This window comes from Acomys minous, assembly GCF_964271855.1.
Source record: "Acomys minous genome assembly, chromosome: 11".
In the NCBI taxonomy this organism is placed as follows: domain Eukaryota; kingdom Metazoa; phylum Chordata; class Mammalia; order Rodentia; family Muridae; genus Acomys; species Acomys minous.
The window spans coordinates 25,545,573-25,565,620 of NC_140492.1; the positions used below are offsets into that span (position 1 = coordinate 25,545,573).

Here is a 20,048-nt window from a genome sequence, read left to right on the forward strand (position 1 = left end):
TTTGGTTCATAATGTCAGTTACTTTTATTACTTCTCTGTTTAGTTTATGTCTCAATGACCTATCCACTGGTGACAGTAGCTGATGAAATTGCCCACTATTAATGAGTGGGGTTCAAGTGTAATTTAAGTTTTACTGATGTTTCTTTAATAAAAATAGGTGACCTTGCATTAGCAGCATAGATGTTCAGAATTGACACATCATGTTGGGGGTTGTTCCATTTGATAAGTATGAAGTGTCCTTCCCTATCTATTTTGGTTAATTTTCATTGAAAGTATATTTTTATTACGTACTAGAATAGCTACCCCAGCTTGCTTCTTGGATCCATTTGTTTGGAAAACTTTTTCCTCTTTGTTGCTGAGGTATATTTCTTGTAAGTAGTTGAAAGATAAGTCCTGCTTTCTTCCCTATTCTGTTAGCCTGTGTCTTCTCATTGGGAAATTGAGTCCATTGATATTGAGAGATATTAATGACCAGTGTTTTTTGACTTTATGTTGAATATAATCATATATGTGTTTGTGAGTGTTTCCCTTGTATTGTTTTTGATGGTGGGCAACTATTTCCTGTGTTTTCTTGGGTGTAGTTAACCTCCTTGGGTTGGTTTTTACCTTCTGATATTTTCTTCATGCCTGGCATTCTTTATATATATTGTTTAAACTTGGTTTTATCTTGAAATATCTTCTTTTCTTCATCTATGGTAATTGAAGGTTTTGCTGGATATAGTAGTCTAGGCTGGTATCTGTGGTCTCTTAGGGGTTGCAAGACATCTGTCTGTGCCCTCTTAGCTTTTAGAATCTCTACTGAAAAGTCAGTTGTAATTCCAGTAACCCTGCCTTTGTATGTTAGCCTTTTTCCTTTGAAGCTTTAAATATTCTTTCTTTGTTCTGTAGATTTAGTATTTGGATTATTATGTGGAAGGAGAATTTTCTTTTCTGGTCCAACCTAAGTGGTATTCCATAAGCTTATTGTATGTTTATAGACATTTATTTCTTCAGGTTGGGGAAATTTTCTTCTATGATTTTGTTGAGAATTTTTCTAGTACTTCAATCTGGGAATCTTCAGCTTCTTGGATTCTTATTATTCATAGATTAGGTCTTTTCATAGTATCAAAGATTTCCTAGATGTTTTGTCTCAGGTATTTTTTAGATTTAGTATTTTATTTGACTGATGTATCCATTTCTTCTGTTGTGTCTTCTATGCCTAATATCCTCTCTTCTATTTCTCATAGTCTGTTGGTGATGCTAGCATCTGTTTGTTCCCGCACTCTTCCCTAGTGTTTCTATCCCCTGGATTCCCTAAATGTGTGTTCTCTTTATTGCTTCCACTTCCATTTTCAGGTATCAAACAGTTTTAGCCAACTCTTTTACCTTTTTAATTGTATTTTCCTGGGTTTATTTAAGGGATTTATTCATTTCCTGTTTAAATGTCTCTACTATCGTTATAGCATTGAATTTGAGATCATTTTCTTGGGCTTCAGTTATGTTACATCCGACAGGGCTTGCTGTGGTAAGGGTCTTTGTTGCCTAGTGTTAGGATTCTACTTCAGCCTGTCTGTGATGTCACTGCTCAGCTGCCATGGGGCATGGCCCTGCCCAGGGCCATATAAAAGGACAGACCCTCCATGTGGCTCTCCCTTTCTTTCTACTCTAACGCTCTCTCTATCTCTATCTCTCTACCTCTTTCTCTTTACCGCCAGGCTCTAACTCTCTCTACTCTTTTTTTCTCCCTCTAACCTCTCTCTTTATTTCCGCCCCCTCTCTCTTTCCCTCTCTCCCTGCCCCCCCCCATGTGCTGTATATCCTTATTAAGCCTCTTAAGTGGCTCTATTGCATTGTGATTCCATCCCTCTGTACATCCCCGCCACCCACTTTTTAACACCTAGCCTCTTGTTTCTGTTCTTATGCTGTCCTCTAGCCATCTGGTTGTCCCTGTATGTTCTTGCTTGACGTGTCTGCTTGTTGACCTCTGGCAGAGCTCCTGGACGATGCTGGGATATCCAGCTTTGTGACTGGGTGAAGCTGGTGTATCAGACTTGGTCACCATACATACACCTGACCAATTGAGGTTGGAGACAGCTCTCACCTCAGGGCACCTGAACATATCCTTGGCTGCTGGTAAAAGAAAGAGCTAGAACAGGGAATGGACAAACATGGATGAAGCTGGGGGATCTAGATCTGTAGCCATTGGTGAGATCCAGACAATGGGAGTCAGGACAGTTGGCAGCTCAGGGCAGCTTAGCATGTCCCTGGGTCACTAGTAGATCTTTTTTAGTAGTTTAATATATTATGATCCAGACCTCAAAGAAATATTTTGTTTATTTATTTATTTGTTTGTTTGTTTGTTTATTTATTTATGGTTATTTTCTCAGTGGTTTGTCAAAAACACTTAAAGTTTTGTACATAGTTTGAGGGTATAGTCCATGCATAGTGGGGGATTTGTTATGGCAACAGTGGCTAGAGCTTTAAGAACTCTGCAAGAGGCAAGTGACCAAATTGCATCTACAGTCAGAAGAAGCAAATAGATGCAAAGTGGTGCTCAGCTTGCTCTCTCCTTTCTTATATATTTAGTCAAGGATCCCAGACACCAGAGGTTTTATGAAATCTTAATAAAAGTCTTCATGATTGTGGAAGTTACATTTTACAAGCCCACAAAACTAGCACCAAATGGACAATGATAGCAAATTCCATTGCTGGCTGGAAAGGCAGCCTGCTAGCTTTCTGAACCATCTAGAGGTGGCTGCTACAGCTGAGTAACCAAATTTGCAAAGAAGAAAACACTTACCTAGTCACTCTTTTCCAGCAAGACCAGAGCCTTTCACATGGATTAGCATTTCACCTCCCTTTTGTCTGGTGAAGAAAGTGAGCTTTCTCTTTCATGGAACTAATCACTTTTAACAATCAGAGCTGCTTCCTCTGCAAGTACTTTGTCTGCATTCTGAATATCACACACCCTCTTTTCCTGGCCAAATAGTATTTTTAATTTATCTCTGCTGTCTCTCACTATAGCTAACTAATAAATAACGAGTAGATGCAGTTCTATAACTTACATCAAAATGCCCCTTCCACCAAACAACTTAATCCTTTACTTTTCACTCAACTCAACTACATTTTCTGAGCATGATCAGAAAGAACCAGTAAGAAAGTGACATGAATGGTGACTAGCATGGTCTCTTCCTGAGTAAATGAGTTTAGAGCCGCTCTTATATACTACTCCAGGTGGCCCTTGAAGCCCTGCCCTCACCCACAGGCTGGACGCCTTGGGAGGAGAAGCAATAGTCCATGTCAAAAATGGACTCAAAAACACTCTCAGAAGTATGTCTACTAGGAGATTTCAAATTCAATTAGGCTGACAGACAATGGAGAACAACAATTGCATTTTCTTAATGTCACCTACACACCAGTGTCCAGGAAGTTAGGGACAACATGTTTGGGCAGTGGTGTTCTACCTCAGCTAAGTCACATAGAGGTCAACAAAGAATCTTTTCAGTCACCTACAAACACCTCCACAAGGATTTAAAGTGCGTCACTCTATGAGCAACTAAAGTGAAAACTAATAAAGAAATTGCTTTGTTGACTTAGTTTTTTTCTTTAATCTGTCTTCTATATTTGAGTTTCCTAAAACAAATATTTCCAGTTTCAAATTATTTGTGGTTGTGATGTTACAGTACTCTTCTGAGAGATAATTGTAACAGAGATGATGACATGGAATAATTTAAAATATCCAAGACTATAGGTTAACTCACAAAATTCCATGGTATTTTTCTACATAAACCTCTTTTTTAGTATTATACATGAATATTTGAACTAAAAGTTTTTACATTTACAGTATTTTAAAGAAAAAGTTAATCTTTATCACTTTTTCAAAATATTTAATTTGAATTTATAAAATGAAAAATATATTGTTTTAATATATATGTTACATAAAGTAGTAAATATATTTTGAACCTATTATTTTACAACTTGCCTCATGTTTTTATGGAATACATTTAACATAGGCTTTTATTACTATTTTTAAAAAGGATTATTTATTTAAAAGCAAAACTTATTTGCAATTATGAATAAATTATTCGTGACTCTAGTCAATACACTGCAACTGAGTTCCATTTTGTGCAGGCAGAAGATAGAAATTCAACCAGAGGACAACCTAATCCAGACCCAATGGCTTTGTAGTTTACTAGCAGAGAAATACATGCATGCATACATACATATACATACATACATACAAACATACATACATACATGCACTCATGCACACACACGCTTATATATCCAAAATTATAACCCAAATCTGTAATTGGTGTATTAAAAGAATTTTTTAAAGTACTATGAAGGAAATATTCAATTGCAACTGTGATTACCTAGGAAGACGATGAACCAAAGAGCATTTTAAACCAGGTACGAACATGAACAGGACACTCTTGAGCAGAGACGTAGGAAAGGAGGAGACACAGGACCCCAGATGCCACAACTATACAGGAGAGAGAGTGCACACGCTAGAATTTCAACAGGAACGTGTGTAAGTGTGAGAAGAATGTGGGAAGTGGCTGGGAGGTGAGGTGTGTGTGCCTACCAATCATTCTGGAAACTTAAAAAAAAAATGATGAAAATAAACAAACAGCAGGAAAGGCTAAGATTTTTTTTCTATAAAAAGGTGATACAGCCAAGCCTCCTGTTTGCGTAAATAAGAAATTTATGACAATTGTGTCATTCTCATAAAAGTGAATGCCGCCACCAACTCAAAAAGAACAAAGCTGGCAGCAGGATTAAATCTACACTTATGTAAGTTCAAAACTATTATAGTTACATATAAATTGTAACAATTTTCTTTAATATTAGAAGTTTTCTTGCGTTTGTGGATTTTGCTCTTCCAAAATTATTGAAAAAAGATTGCTTCAATTAGATGCAAAAAAGGAGTTTTTAAATTAATATTGCTTGTGATTTAGTCCCTAAAGCATTAATTTCAAATATATGGATTCCATACCATAATAGTAATATTCAAATACAAGCTATTAAATTTTGTAACAACTATTTCAAAGAGATCCCTAATCATATAGAAATACTTCTTTTCAAGAATGGACCTTAATGTCCATAAATTTCACAAAATAGGTTTGAAAAAAAAATTAGGCTACAGGTATATACTTTGAATATACTTTCTATGTTTTAAACATACAATTTTCATATCATTCATCTTTTAATATAAAAATATAATTTCCTTGGTATAATTATACTATTCATTGAAAAAGACATTCTGTGTGTATAGGAAAAATCTAAGCACATTTTTTCATTTTAAGTTTTCATTTGCTATTAAAAAGTTTCTTAAATAGTCATATTTTCTAAAAATCTATATTGCAAATAAGATTAAAATACTATCTCTATTTGAATTTTTGTGATCATCCATGTACCTAAAATGTCAAGTAAGCTACATATTAGTACCATGGAGATTTGGAACTTACTGGGAAACAGTCAGTTTTCCGAGGACTGCTATTATATTTTTATGAGGCTATTTGACCTCCATAGAAGTCTGTTATTATCTGAAAACAATGTTCAATGTGCAAAACTAGCTTCAGTCATTTTAAAGGATCCGAGGTACAGGGACACATGTGATATTTTGTGTACGGTTGCTGCTGTTTATAGAGGGCCTTGTAGTGGTCGAAGTGGTGCCTTCCATTTTTCTCTTTTAACAGTTGTGTTGCTGATCTCACAAATCATATTTTGGTTGGAAATGAAAGGTACACGGCTGCCAGCATTTTGTTAGAAATAATGACACACTTTACTACCTGTAAGTGCTGACTGAGTGCTTCTGCCTCTTCTTCCCAAGGTGACTGTAACGCAGATTGATGAAAGAGTCTGCAGGACGACAAAGGTTAAAGAGGCAGACCCAGAGCTAGAAGCCGGCCTGACACTGATGGAGTGGACGGCAACGGGTATGCCCACATTATTGTCCTACCCTCTGATAACCAGTGTAATATGAAAACTGACTACAGAAGAAAGGGACAAATTAAATCCATTAATCAAGCATATCTCTGCTAAACAGTTGTTCTAAAGAGATGAAACAAATGAAAAATTTACTATTTGTTTTCCTGCTTGCAAGGATGAGGAAGAAAATTAATTATAAAGTACTGGCCACACTATTAGTTAAGTTTTTCTTGAGGAAACTATTTATTGCTTTGTCAAAGGACAAATGAACCTCATTAAGGAGATTAGTTTCAGTCAGTAGTTTCACATTAGGACAAACTAATAATACACACTTCAGAAGCTACCCTGAGTAAAATTAGGAATGTTGCGATCCATTTTTTATTTCTTAATTTACGAGCTGTTAGAAAACGACCACTCTATTAGGTATCACAAAAAGAGAAGGGTGTCAGAGGAGCCCCACCCCTCTAGCCCGAGTGCCTGAAAGAGAAGCCTCCTAGGGCTGGCTTTGTGAGCTGTGTGACGATGAACTCGCAGATGCAGGCGCTGTAACGCGGCCATGGCATTTTACCCTTACGTTGAAGCGTGTCAAGCAGAGCTCCATGCCAAAAGCAATTTTTGATAAGCTCCTTCGCAAGCCTTTTCCTTCTCAAAGTGTTTTAAGTGCCGAGGACAAATAGCAAGCTGATAGCTGGCATTCAGAAACCCCCCCTCCAATCCACACAGTGCAAGGCAAGAAAAGGAAAACACGTTTTCTTGCTATCGGTCCTGTCTGGCTAGCGGGGTCGAGGCTCCCCATACTGCTAACGTGAGTGCAGGTGAGTTCCAGTACCCATTTAATCCCTGGCCTTTCTGTCCAGGTGGCTAACAAGGGGGCCAATTATTGTTCTCTGTGAGAGAGGGGGAGAGGATGCAGACACCTATCTTCAAAACCAGGAACAAAACCATACCCCTTTCAAGGAGTGTACGAGTCAATTCTGAAATAATGACTTTTTTGGAATCAACTGACCAAGGCTGCATTTAGACTGCTGACCCAGAAAGACAAGTCCACACATCGGATTTGCCAGTCCTTTGAGCCATGGAAGACATCCCCATCCACTTCTGACCTCCTTTAGTTTATAGCAGTCTTTTGCTTATTTGGGAAAGTAAGCATCATCGACATCTACCTTCCCTTTTCCTTTGGCTTGCCCTTTTAACCTCTCTAGTTCAGCAGGAGCTTTAGGGGCCCAGTGCTTGAATCGATGAGATCACAATGGCTTCAGAGTTCAGTGATTCAACCACTAAAGCTTTCCTGTGGTGATGAAGGTAAGGTATGGAAGTATTTTTCTTAATGCACAATTAAATTTTTCTTTGGATTTTTTTTCTCATGATATCAACAGTATGCCAGCATCTTCATTAAAATTGAAAACTTTTATGAGCTCATAAAAGAGATTTACTTGAACTAGCTAATGAGTGGATAGAGACTTGTCAAATTGATTCAATGTTTTCTGCTTTAAAAATATGTGAGCCTATTGAAGGAAAGATATGGATTATATGGGTCTTAAAAACTATAAGTTATAAGAAGTCCTCTGAAGAAAAATTAATACAAACTTATAAATTATAAATATGGGCATCTTTCTCTGTTTAGGTTTTTAAGACTCAAACTTCAAAAACAGAATATAGATATAATTGTTTTGTATGGGAAATGATGCAATAAACACAGGAAGTAAGGTAAAGGCATGAATAATTGCAACAATAAGGATATAGGTAATAAGGTCACTGCTTTGCGAGATTTGGGGCTGACCGTTTTGAGCCCTATGTGTGTGTTCATACATACATAGAGGTGTAAATGTCTAAGTTACTGTTCTTTTGCTGTGAGAAGACACCATGACCAAAGCAAACTATAAGAGAATAGCATTTAAGTGGGGCTTGCTTACATTTTGAGAGGATTAGTCCGTGATCATCATGCTGGGAAGCAGACAGGCATGGTGCTGGAGCACTAGGTGAGATTTTTGCATCCTGATCCAGAGGCAACAAACAGCAGGAACTTCACTCAGAGCCACATACTTCTTCCAACAAGGCCGCACCTCACACCTCCTCATCGTAATCCATCTCAGTTTCAACAAGAGACCAACAATTCAAGCATATGTCCCAACAGTGATCTTTCTAATTCATTCCACTACAGTAAATATATGTGTGTGCTGCCACCTTTACAGGTGATATCCAGAGATTGAAAGCATCTTACTATATTGCTCTACATCTTTTTATTTTGGACGTAGTCTCTCCTATGGAACCAAGGATTTGTAGTCTTGACTATACTGTTGTCCTGACAAGCCTTCAGGATCCTCTGGCTTCCCTTCCAGCATTAGGATTACAGACATAAGATTACAACCTCAGCTGAGGCTAGGCCTATAATCTCAGGCCTATCCTTTCCCGGAAGGTACTTTACCCATCTTATCTCTCTAGTCAATGAGAGGTTGTTTGTTTGTTATTTGTTATAGTATAGAATGCTGCATAGATAGTCAAAGAGCTGGGACTGGAAACATTTTTTTCTAAATGAAAGGGAGCCGTTCCTGAACATAGTAGGCTCCTAGCACTGCTGGGCCTCTCAGTGCTTGTGGAAACTGACAGAATAAACCCACTGTTGCAGATCTAAAAACTGCAAGGAAGGGCAAGAGTTCAGATGGTAATCATGAATAAGAAGAGTAACCCCCCAGCAAAGGTGTGGTTGAGCGCCATTAGAGTACTAACAGTTGCTTCTGCACTAGGGATAAAATTGAAAATTTAAATACACAGTGAGCTAAGTCACAATCCCAACTTTAAACAGTGGATGTATACACTGCAGTGCTCTGAATACAGGCTAGCATGACAAAGGGGAAGTCAAAATGAGTATGTTAATGCCTTTGATGACTGCCGTCAAGCCATTTTATTGCTGCAATCAAAAATAATAATAAATAATGACAAAACTGTATGATTACATTGGTAGGATTTTCCCTAGTATCTCCAAAGTGATCTGTGTGAGAGCCACCAAAACCTGAGCTTCAGCAACATCTAGTAAATTACCCCCCCCACACACACACTTGCAATCAGAGGTTTAGTAATGGCCTTCAAATGTATCTTTTAGAAATCAATGTACATCTGCCATAAAGATATTCCAAAGAATATTTCTAGGTTGCAGTGGTTTGAATAAGAACGGCCTCCATAGCCTCATCTATTTGAATGCTTAGTAACCAGGGAATGGCACTATTTGGAAAGGATTAAGATGTGTGGCTTTGCAGGAGAAGTGTGTCACTGTAGGTGGGCTTTGAAGTTTGAAAGGTCCAAGAGCCAAGCTTGTCTCCTCTCTCTCTCTCTCTCTCTCTCTCTCTCTCTCTCTCTCTCTCTCTCTCTCTCTCTCTCTCTCTTTCTCCCTGCTGCCTCCAGTACCATGTCTGCCTAGGCACCACCATGCTCACCATCATAATGATAATGAACTAAACATCTGTAACTGTAAACATTTTCTAAGAGTTGCCTTCCCCATGGGAACTCATATCAGCAACAGAAGAGTGACTAAAACAGAGGTCTTATCAATTTTTTTCCCAGTATTTAATGGTAAGTCAGTATAATAAGCAAATAAATCCTTGTCCTCAGGAAAGTCAGTGGGTGATTGTGACACAATCACCACTGATATATTAAGGTACTACCAAATAATACTATGTGAATGACAGTATAAATGTAAAAATTGAAACCCTCCTCTCCACCTGAAAAATATCTCAGAGCTAAATATTTGGGAGAATATTGGGTAGCATGTTTCCTCTAACAGACATCCATATTTCCACTTAAAAGTCTCTGGGGAATAAAGGAATTTAAACGCTGTCTAGCCTAGATAAGCTCATGCTACAGGACTTGAGTTTGTGAAATTTGGAGGCGAGGTACATGGAGTACAGGCTAAAATGTCTGAACTTTACTCTGTAAGCTATAGAAGCATGCTGATGTTGTGAGTAAAATGACACAGAGTTGGGACTTCTTTTTTTTTTTTTTTTTAATGTGTGGAAATTGAATGCATGAAATTGAAAAAGATGCAAGTTAAATAATTCAAGACAGATGAACGTTGCTTATTCTAAAGTTATTTCTTAAGAAAAATTAACACGTGCATAGCTATAATCACTCTCCAACAGTCCTTTCATATATAGTTAAGAGTTAAAAAAAAATAGTTCATCAGCCTCATATCACTGACAGGGTCACACACTGACTCGATCTTGCTTATTTCAATGCTGCCAAGCAGATGAACCTCTAAGTTCAAGGCCAACATGGTCTACAAGCAAGTTCCAGAACAGCAAGGGCTACACAAGAAAACCTTGTCTTAATCCACCCTCCCAAACAAATGAATATATATATATATATATATATATATATATATATATATATATATATATATGCTTTCATTGGCAACCTTATCTCACATCTACCTTCTCATACAATCTATAATCTAACTTATTAGAAGTACTTGTTCTTCAAATAATTAGAAACATAGATGTGAACATATTTCTTAAGAAGTGATTAGTCTCCTCGGGATGGCAAATGACGATGTCAGTTAGAGCCTGAGGACTTCTCATCTCTTTTGGACTTGTCCCAGAAAGACACACATGCTATGTACTCACTTATGAGTGGACTTTAGCCATATAGTACAGGATAAACATACTACAATGCACAGACCCCAAGAAGATAAATAACAAGGGAGGATGCTTAAATCTCACTTAGAAAGGAAAATACACTAGACCGAGGTAGTGGTTGAAGAGAGAGAACAAGGTGGGAAAGGAAGTGCAGAGATAGATAAGCAGAGATCAGACTTGAGGAGACTGGAGGGGGGATGGACAGAAGTAGAGAAAAGGGAAATAGGGCAGGGGCATCCCTGTGACAAGCTAGAGACCTAAGTCAGGGTAGGCTCCTGGGAAGATAGGAGGCAGACTCTAACAGAGACTACTAGTAGCAGGGGCCATAGAAACTGAAGAGGACACCCTCTACTTAGACAAGTATCCTAGTAGAGAGAGGGAAAAACAAACCCACCCACAAAAAACTTCAATCCAAAACTCAGCCTGCCTACAAGATGTGCAGGGATAAAGATAGAGTAGATAGAGCAGAGATTGAGGGAATGGTCAACAAAGGCCTGGCCCAACTGAAGATCCAGCTTATGGGAGAGAGCCAACCCCTGACAATATTAAGGATACTCTGCTATGCTTGCAGCCAGCAGCCAGCAGAGTTGTCCTCTGAGAGCCTCCGCCAAACAACACTTCGAAACAGATGCTGAGCATTGGACAAAAGTAGAGAGTCTTGTGGGAAAATGGGGGAAGGAAAAAAGGATGTGAAGGAGAAAGGAGCTCCACAAAAAGACCAGCAGAGCCATCTCTCCAGGGTCCAGAGTGGCTTACTGAGACTGAAGGGCCAAGCAAGGACCTCACATGGTCTTCACCTAGGCCCCCTACAAAGTTGTAGCCAATGGGCAGCTCAGGCTTCATGTGACTTCTCTAGTAATGGGAGTTGGGGCTATCTCTGACATGGACTCTGTTGCTAGGAATTTGATCACTTACCCCTGATGGAACTACCCTGCCAGGCCACAGGGAAGAGGCCTCAGTCCTGATGCAACTTGATGAGCTGGGGTGGATGGGAAATAAGGCTTCCCTTTTCTGAGGAATAGGGGAGGAAGATGGGAGAGAGGAAGGGTGGATAGGACTGGGAGGTGAGGAAGGATGGAGCAACAAACAGGATATGAAGTGAATAAATAAATAAATAAATACATTAATTAAAAAAGTATTAAGTCACGTATAATAAACAAATGAGTTACTAAGTTTTTCTCCTCTCAAAAAAGTTACCCACAAAGCACATATGAATATGGTGATGTTTATTTATATAAATAATTTTAATTTATTGTTTATTTATATGAATGATAATTCATACTGCTATATTAAAAAATAAAGTCCAGATTCTGGTTCTCTGGCTTACTTTGTGAATTTCACTGGTTAGTTATCTAAACACTAGCTACAGGGCTTAGGAAAGGACTTTTCCTATCTGCATTGCAACTTCTTTGTAACCTACATGAACATAACTACAGAACTGCAGAATTATAATGAATATTAAAGAGATCATCTATGTAATGTGCTCTATGCAAGTTTTGGTATAATATAATCATTCAATAAATGTGAGGTCTTATCTTTATGATATTGGTACTATCTGAGCATCATTACTTTTATCTGTTAAATGATGCTATTAATCATTGAATTTCTTCCAGAAGTATCATGAATCTTAGATGATCTATTTTATATGAAAGCACTGTTTATTCTCTAAGGCACTACTTAAGTGGAAAATATTACAAGGATAACTAAAGCGGCTTGTTCATTCATCAGCGGCTGTTCAATGAGTCAAGCCTTCCTATTCTGATTAGTTGCAATAGTTGGGTGTGGAGATTAGATTTCCAACTCTCAGCTATAGTAAAGGAGTTTTTAGTGCAAGTGTTTGGGATAACTCAGAGTGGCAAAGGCAATCTTCCAAGATATTCATTGAGGTTAAACCCAAGATTTAATCTGACAAAAACTCTTACTGTCTTTTTCTATCAAAATCCCTTTTCTTACTGCGGGTCACCCTCATTCATTTAATCAACCACAGAGCACATGGCTACTTGAGTCTGTAAATCTACAACCTTGTGGCACCAGGTCCTTGGAGAAATAAAATTTCCCTGTAAGCTGCACAAGGGAAATTCTGGGTAGAGGAATTAAAACACTCTGTATAATATTTCTGTTATGGTAACAGTATATTCTTTAACTAAATATGGTGTGAAAACCTACTACGTTCCAGGTCAGGCACTGAATACACACACATAGAAATCAAGAACATATTGTCTATAATCAACGGAAAATCTGGAGAGGTATGAGGAAGAAAACACATAAAATCTGGTGAAGCGTGGAGTTTGTTTTTTTTCCAGAAGCGTAATGTTAAGTGAACAAATCCCTAATGTTTTTCACTACCCTGGGTAGTTAGATGAGTGTACACATTAGCTAAGACATACTGCAGCGATCACTCTGTAAACCGTCCTCCAGCTAGAGTATGCATGCTGACCTACAGAGCACACTACATTTGCTCCTATACTACTCAAACAATAGCCAGGACTCTGTTGAGATGCTTACCCAATAAGCTGTGAACCATCAAATAATGTTGTTTTCACTAAAAGTTATGGAAAAACATATATATTCCTTCAAACATATAAGGAATTTCTATTGATAATACTTCCACTGACATATCTCTATTGCAAAAATTAAAAAAAATACTAAGAAACCTGTACTTTCAATGCTGGTTACAGGATATATGTATCCTGTAAATCAGGACAAAAATTAAAATCAAATTTACCTAATAGTATTGCCAATTAACTTGTGCATAATATTTGAGGCTGTTAGTGAGAGGTTTAAGTTGAAGTTTTATTTTATCTGTGTTTTTTTAATCTATAAGGCAGAAACTCACTGCAGATGAAAGTGAGAAGACAGTGAACAAAGCATCATCACGTCTGTGCCAGTTCTGATGTTGGTGCAATCTTATTTTATCACTTTTCCTGGTGGTTTTCATGTTGTATACATTATCTTAGTAATTATACTTTTCTCCCTTAGATTGATTACCAGCCTAGTGTTTAGTAAGGCTGGCTCTGTTGGTAGTGATATTTCTACCCTTATCCCGGAATTTAATGTTTCATATATCACTTTGTTTAATTTGTGTTTACTAACTAAACAGCGAACAAATCTCAACAATATCTACAAGACTGAGTTTAAAAGTCAGCTTTTTCTTTTCTTTTTAAAAAATTTTTAATTTTTTATAATTTATTCACATTACATCCAAATTATTACCTCCCCCGACACACACTTGTATCGTCCTGTTCCCATCTCTCTCCATTCCACTCCCTTAGTCCTCTGACAGGTGTAGAGGAATGTTAATTCAGCACATGGCTGTTCAGGCAAGTGATCATAGGCAAAGATCTTCTAGGTGTATGTGATCTGGCTATAATACAAACACGACCTTAATCCAGTAGGTAATGCAAACAGATCTGACTTCAAGGCCAGCCTAGTATAGAGCAAGTATCAAGTAAAGAAAAGCTTAGGTATAGGTGTGGTGGTACACGCCTTTAGTCCTAAACAAAGGTAAAGTTAGTCTGTAGAAGGAAGCAGAAATCAAAGATTTAACAGAATAGGATACACCCAACTCTCATGAGAAGAGAGAGGAAAGTGAAGCTACTTAAGAGGCAATTTTTACACCATGGAATACTACTTAGCTTTTAAAAACAAGGAAATCCCCAAAATTTGTGGAGAAATGGATGTAACTAAAAATGATCATACTGAGTGAGTTAACCCAGGAGCAGAAAGACTCACATGGTATATACTCACTTATAACTGGACACTAGGCCAAGAGGCATGTCCCATGAAAGTCTTCACTTACCAGGAGGTTGGGTGTTTATGTGAGGACTTCCTATTGGGACTTTAGGTGAGAGAAATATAGGAGAATAGGGAAATAGAAGGATCCAGAGGGTCCTAGAAGCCTACAAGAAGAACATCATGACAGGTGGACCTGGGCCTAGGGAGATCTGCTCAAACTACTGCACCAACCAAGGACAGTACAAGCAGTAAATATCGAACCTATACTCAGATCTAGCCAATGGACAGGACATTTTCCACAGCTGTGTGGAGAGCGGGGACTGACTCTGACATGAACTCTGGTACCCCATATTTGACTACTTGCCCTTGGTGGGGAGGCTTGGTGGAACTCAGAGAAAGAGTAAGCAAGTTACCAAATGAGATTTGATAGCCTATGACCATGTAGTCAGAGAGAAGGTTCCCCTTGGTCACAGACCTAGGAGAGGGGAATAAAGTTGTTTCCCTTCATCAAGAGTATAACGTGGCAAACTCAATAGAGTGAAAGTGGGAGGGAGGGAGGGAGGGAGGGAGGAACAGGAGGATACAAGTGATGGGATAACAATTGAGTTGTAATCTAAATAAGTTAATTAAATTATTTTAAAAAGAGGCAATTCTTCTGAGAGATGAGGCAGTTTTATCAGGATGGCAATAGAGAGATGTGTTGCAGAGAGAAAACTCATGTGAAGACAGGAACAGGCCAGAAAATGAGAAACAGAAGATTCTAGCAGATTGCTGAGTTAGTTTGAGGCCAGGTTGAGCAATCCCAGGCTGAGACAGCAGCTGGATTAAATAAGTCAACTGAGAGAAGAGTTTGAGCCAGAATAGCTGAGTTGAACCACCCAGCTCAGAGCTCAGAATGAACAAGTAAGGGATGGTTTATTAAACAGTAAGTCTCAAAGACTAAAAACAGTCTAGGCCTAGGTTAGATTATACAGAGGCTGGAAGCTTCCAGGTCCAGGCTTAGGTTAGCAGAAGGAGGCAGTATGCCTTACAAACAACAATTGAGTAAGGAGAATAAAAGTTACTTTTACAAACATGGGAACCTCCTCCCCTACCACCTGACCCCAACCTCTCAGGTCTCATTAGGAATGCCTGCATCCTCTCCCTCTGTGGCCACATGAGGCTGCCCTGTCAAGGGGAAGTGATCAAATCACGGGCACTGGTTGGAAGCTATTCAATAAAATCGAGTAATGTGAACAAGCATGAGGTAATGCATGTAATTGATTCCAGTCAGATTCTATTACAAAAAACAAACAAACAAACAAACAATACCCAAATGTGTTGTGTAGGTGCTTCCACACTTTAAGTGGAAGATCAAAGAGGCAAAGGAATGTCTTCAGTCCCTTGCTACATGGGTGTTTTGAGTAGCTTGCCTCCTCCCATGATATCAGTTGAGATGTTTTCACCTCAGAAAAGCAGACTAGATGGAATAAGCTGGTGATTACCTATTTTCACTTTGGAGCATAATGTCAGAAGAGTCATAAAGTTGTTTCCCTTCATCAAGGGTGTAACGTGGCAAACTCAAGGGTGGCCAAGCAAAAGCAGCTCAACTTTCCAGCAACTTAATTGGATGCCATTGGGTACTATCTCTGTGGACCATTTCCTGTAAGAGAAGGATTCTTTTCTGTGACCTCGAAAGCAGTGAAAACCTATTTGGCTCAATTTCATCTTTTCCAGAAGAACAGATCCAAAGAGAAATTACAAAGAAAATGTAATAGCATTTTTACTCCTTTCTGCTGGAGGGTTTTGCGATGTGACTGCTTTAAAACTTACTATTTTGCAAAAGCCAATTTTCTTCAAGAGGCCGTTGGCACTCAAATCAGCAGCACAATAAACTTGCCAGAACCGGACTATGTTTGATAATGAAAAAAAAAAATCACTACAATTTTATAAAGCAGAGTGACTGGCTTTGTGATATTATTTATTTATTTCACTATACAATACATGTTGGAATTGAGAGGAAATGGGTGTTCCTGGTTTAAGTTCAATGCTTAATCCACCATTTGGTGAACCCCAAAGCAGGTACTCTATTACACTTTCAGAATAGGCAGCATCATAAGGGTTGATGGCTCAGACAGCCAAAACTGACAGCCTCAATTCAAACCTCAGTTCTATCACTTACCTGCTGGGTAAAACTGTGCAACTTTGCTTTGCTTCTTTTTTCTATAAGATGAAAAAGATATTGTGTTCTTGTGAAGATGGGTTGTAATATGGGTGATGTCATGTATGTTTGTGAGTATGTGTAGATGTGAGCATTTGCACGGGTGGTGGCGTGTGCCGAGTTTTAAATCCCAATTAACTGCTCAGAGTCTGGTAAATACTTCAAATGGGACTGTAGAACCATTCGATTTCAACTGTTGTTGGGCATTGTCCAGCCAATCTGGGCAATGTCTACCCTTTACTATCTTTTGCTCAGGAGCAACCCCTTCAAGGCTGGCATGTTTACCAATCACACGAGCCTCAGTTCCTTATGCATAAATCCACTTTTTAAGATTTGGTGGCACTGTATTTCGTGTTTTGTTTTCTCTTGCTCCAGAATAATTATTTTCCCCGTTATTGATCATGGGCTTATGTGTATTTTGGATGTCTACCTTTAATAAATTCCCCATATGTTGCTTCAGATGACATTCAAATTTCTTTCCCTACCCCTATCACCCTTTTTCTGCATTTTAAGTTTCAAAGTGAAATTTGATGGATTTGAGATATTTGGGGGGGGGGTCAAAGGGATGATAGTTATGGGTATAATTTCATTCGTCTACATGTAGACGTCCAGTTTCCTATGCATCATTTATTTAGAATGTTACAGTTCCTCTAGTGTGTTTGGCATGTCTATCAAAGATCAGATAGCTGCCATTGTATGTTCTAGGTTTGTGTCTTCTATCCTGGCTCATTGATCAATATGCCTGTTTTTGTGCCAGTGCCACACTATTTTTACCACCATAGCTTTGTAATTTTACTTAGAATATCATATGATAATTACTCCAGTGTTATTTTGTTGTTGTTGTTGTTGTTGTTGTTGTTGTTATTGTTGTTGTGGTGGTGGTGTTCATGATTGCTTTGGCTCTTTGGGTTATTTTGTGTTTCATAGCCTCACACCACCAGCTACGGTTCCCTCTAGAAGGACTCTTATAAGATTGGAAGTATTATCAGTTAAACATGGATGAGGAGGGGCTCATCAGGCCTTGCCCTCTCTGCTGATCTACTAGATACTGGTGGGCTCTAAGGACAGAGGGTCATCCGCTGACTTTAGTTGCACACCCACTGGTGAGGCCACCACACTCCAGTGGAAAGTTCCAAACTCATCAGCAGAGAGATATGTTCAGGATAGGCACAGAGGAATGACAGAAGAAAGCAAAAAGACATCAATGTAGAATGGAAACTTCCAAGGGGAGGAGGAAGCTTCACAGGGGTGACAGGGTGCTCTGGCTGACAGGAGAGCCTACTTACATGTCATCAGAATGTTATTAGATGATGTATGAGCAAAGGCAGTTCTGACAGAAGTGAAAGGAAAGTAAAAGAAGAGACGCCAAGGACAAGCATAAAGGCCACGTTTGCTGTAAAGTAGCAAAGAACTAAACTAAATTATGCTCATGTCCACAGGCTTTATAAAAGGAAAAATTTCAGAGAACTGGAATATTTTACTGAAGAAATTTCTAAGCTACCATGCATTAAAGATGTTCTATGCTCCTCCCTGGGGAAGATTGTTTCTCTCACTCCCAGGACCCCTAAATTGCTCTACTTCGTTGTATGAGTGGGATTTGAGGGAGGAAAGGAATTAGGGAAATGATGTAATTATATTATAACCTCGAAAAAACTGAAAAAAAAACTTAAAGAGCTGTGTGGCTTCCTTTAATTGAATACAGCGTGTAAAGGAAGAAGAATATAAAAATGTGCAATGTACTCAGTCTAGCTATATAAAGAATTACAATATGTGTTTGGGAAAGAATAGCAATGTTTTTACCAAGTTACTATTTGATAAAAACAAAACAACAAACAGTATAATCAGAAGGACATTCAATGCCATTCATCGAAGAAATGGGAGTGGGACCACATATAAGTCACTTTGCTCATTGCTGTGACTAAATACCTAGCAAGGGTGGCTGAGGAGAAGAGTCTGTTTTATAGTTCAACATGTCAGGGAAAGAGTAGCCCTAGGAATGGGAGGCAACTGGTCATATTTTTCCTGCTGTCAGGAAATTCCAGAAGATGTATGCTGGTGCTCTACTTGCTTTCACATTTTCTTCAGTCTTGACCCCAGCCCATGGACGGCTGGAGTTCTCACTTTGAGCAGGTCTTCCTACCTCAGTTAACCAAATCAAATTCCCTTCTAGATGTTCCCAGGAGTCTGATTCCTAGGCAGTTCTAGTTAATGTTCAGCTTGCACTCAATGTTAGCTACCTTGAAATCCATAGTCAGTCAATAGATCACTGAGGTTGTCTCTCCCATGAGAGGCTTAGAGAATTAAGCCTTACTTGCTACAAAGGTTAAGACTGAACACATTGGAAGGATTTAGAGTCTCTTAGAAAGCAAGCCTATGGACATGGCAGTGAGGGATTTTCTAGATTAGATTAACTGTTGGGGGAAGTGCCACTTTGAAATAGGCAGCACCATTCCCTAGGCTTGGGTCCCAGCCTGAGTGCCAAAGAGGATGACAGCTAACCATGAGCAGTCATCATACTGACTCCTGACTATGTGTACCCTACATGGCAAACTGTCTCAAGATAAGATGCCCAGGACCTCCTTGCCTTGACTGGGTGTGCTGTTGAACTATCACACACACACAAAAAAATGAACCAGTTGTTCCTTTTAGTTAATTTTTTTTCAAGTCAAGTATCTATCACAGCAAAAGGGAAAGTATACCACAATAGGTGCTGAGCCATTGTTGGTGTTTGTTTGAGAAGATAGGTTTTGGTGAGCATAGGGCCCTTATGGTTTATGGCCTGGGTCTTCTAACAACTTTGCCTCCCAAATCTGATGCATTACCTCTATCCAACTCATGGGTCCAGTGAAGCCTCACACTGCTGGATCCAACACTCAGTTACAAGCTACAATCCTGGACAGCATCTGCACTGTGCTAATTCTGTAAGTGTGGGAAAGCTTAAGCTTTGTCACAGGTGGAAGCAATCTTGGCGGGCTTTACCCTTGGGGCACCCCGTGAATACCTTGTGACAGACTGTTTGGAGCCTTCCTGGGCTTGGAATTTAGGAAGCCGACCCGGGCCTCCCGCGTGGCATGTAAGTATGCAGAATGAAAGAAGGCATGGTTATATTCCATTATAATTTCAAAAGACATGTTTCACAGACTAGAGAAAAATGTAAAACTTATTTTTAGGGCTGGATTACCCATGTATATCCCCATAAGTAACTCCTTTCTTTACTTTCTAATAAGGAGCCCCCCCAAAAACTAATTTGTTCACCAAGCAAGAAAGGTGGAATTATTATTTTTTTTGTAGTCCCAGGCCAGCAGTACATTATCTAGGGAAAATATACATTTTTTTCTTCTTGTTCTAAGGAAAAGTCATGCAACTATCCTCATAATACCAGTAAGAACAAAAAGACAGATTATGCAATTATGCTATGATTCATAAAACTTTCATAACTCTTATATATATATGAGTTTGAAGATAGATGTGTAGATTCAGTAGTGATAGGAAGCCATATAACTTACAGGTAAAATGGTAAATATTTCATATTCCAAATATAGGCCTTCTCCCTACATACATTAATTTCTCTT

At 38.7% G+C, this 20,048-nt stretch overlaps 1 long non-coding RNA gene across 2 annotated transcripts; it reads left to right on the forward strand.

The window, feature by feature from the left end:
* Nucleotides 1-1,897: 1,897 nt before the first annotated feature.
* Nucleotides 1,898-16,165, forward strand: LOC311608621. 2 transcript variants are annotated; one of them, XR_014783053.1, is made up of 5 exons: nt 1,898-2,112; nt 5,816-5,921; nt 7,116-7,215; nt 13,366-13,436; nt 15,820-16,165. It is a non-coding gene; the product is annotated as an uncharacterized lncRNA (long non-coding RNA). The 2 variants fall into 2 exon arrangements; XR_014783054.1 differs by lacking the exon at nt 1,898-2,112 and adding an exon at nt 4,648-4,776.
* The last annotated feature ends 3,883 nt before the right edge of the window (nt 16,166-20,048 follow it).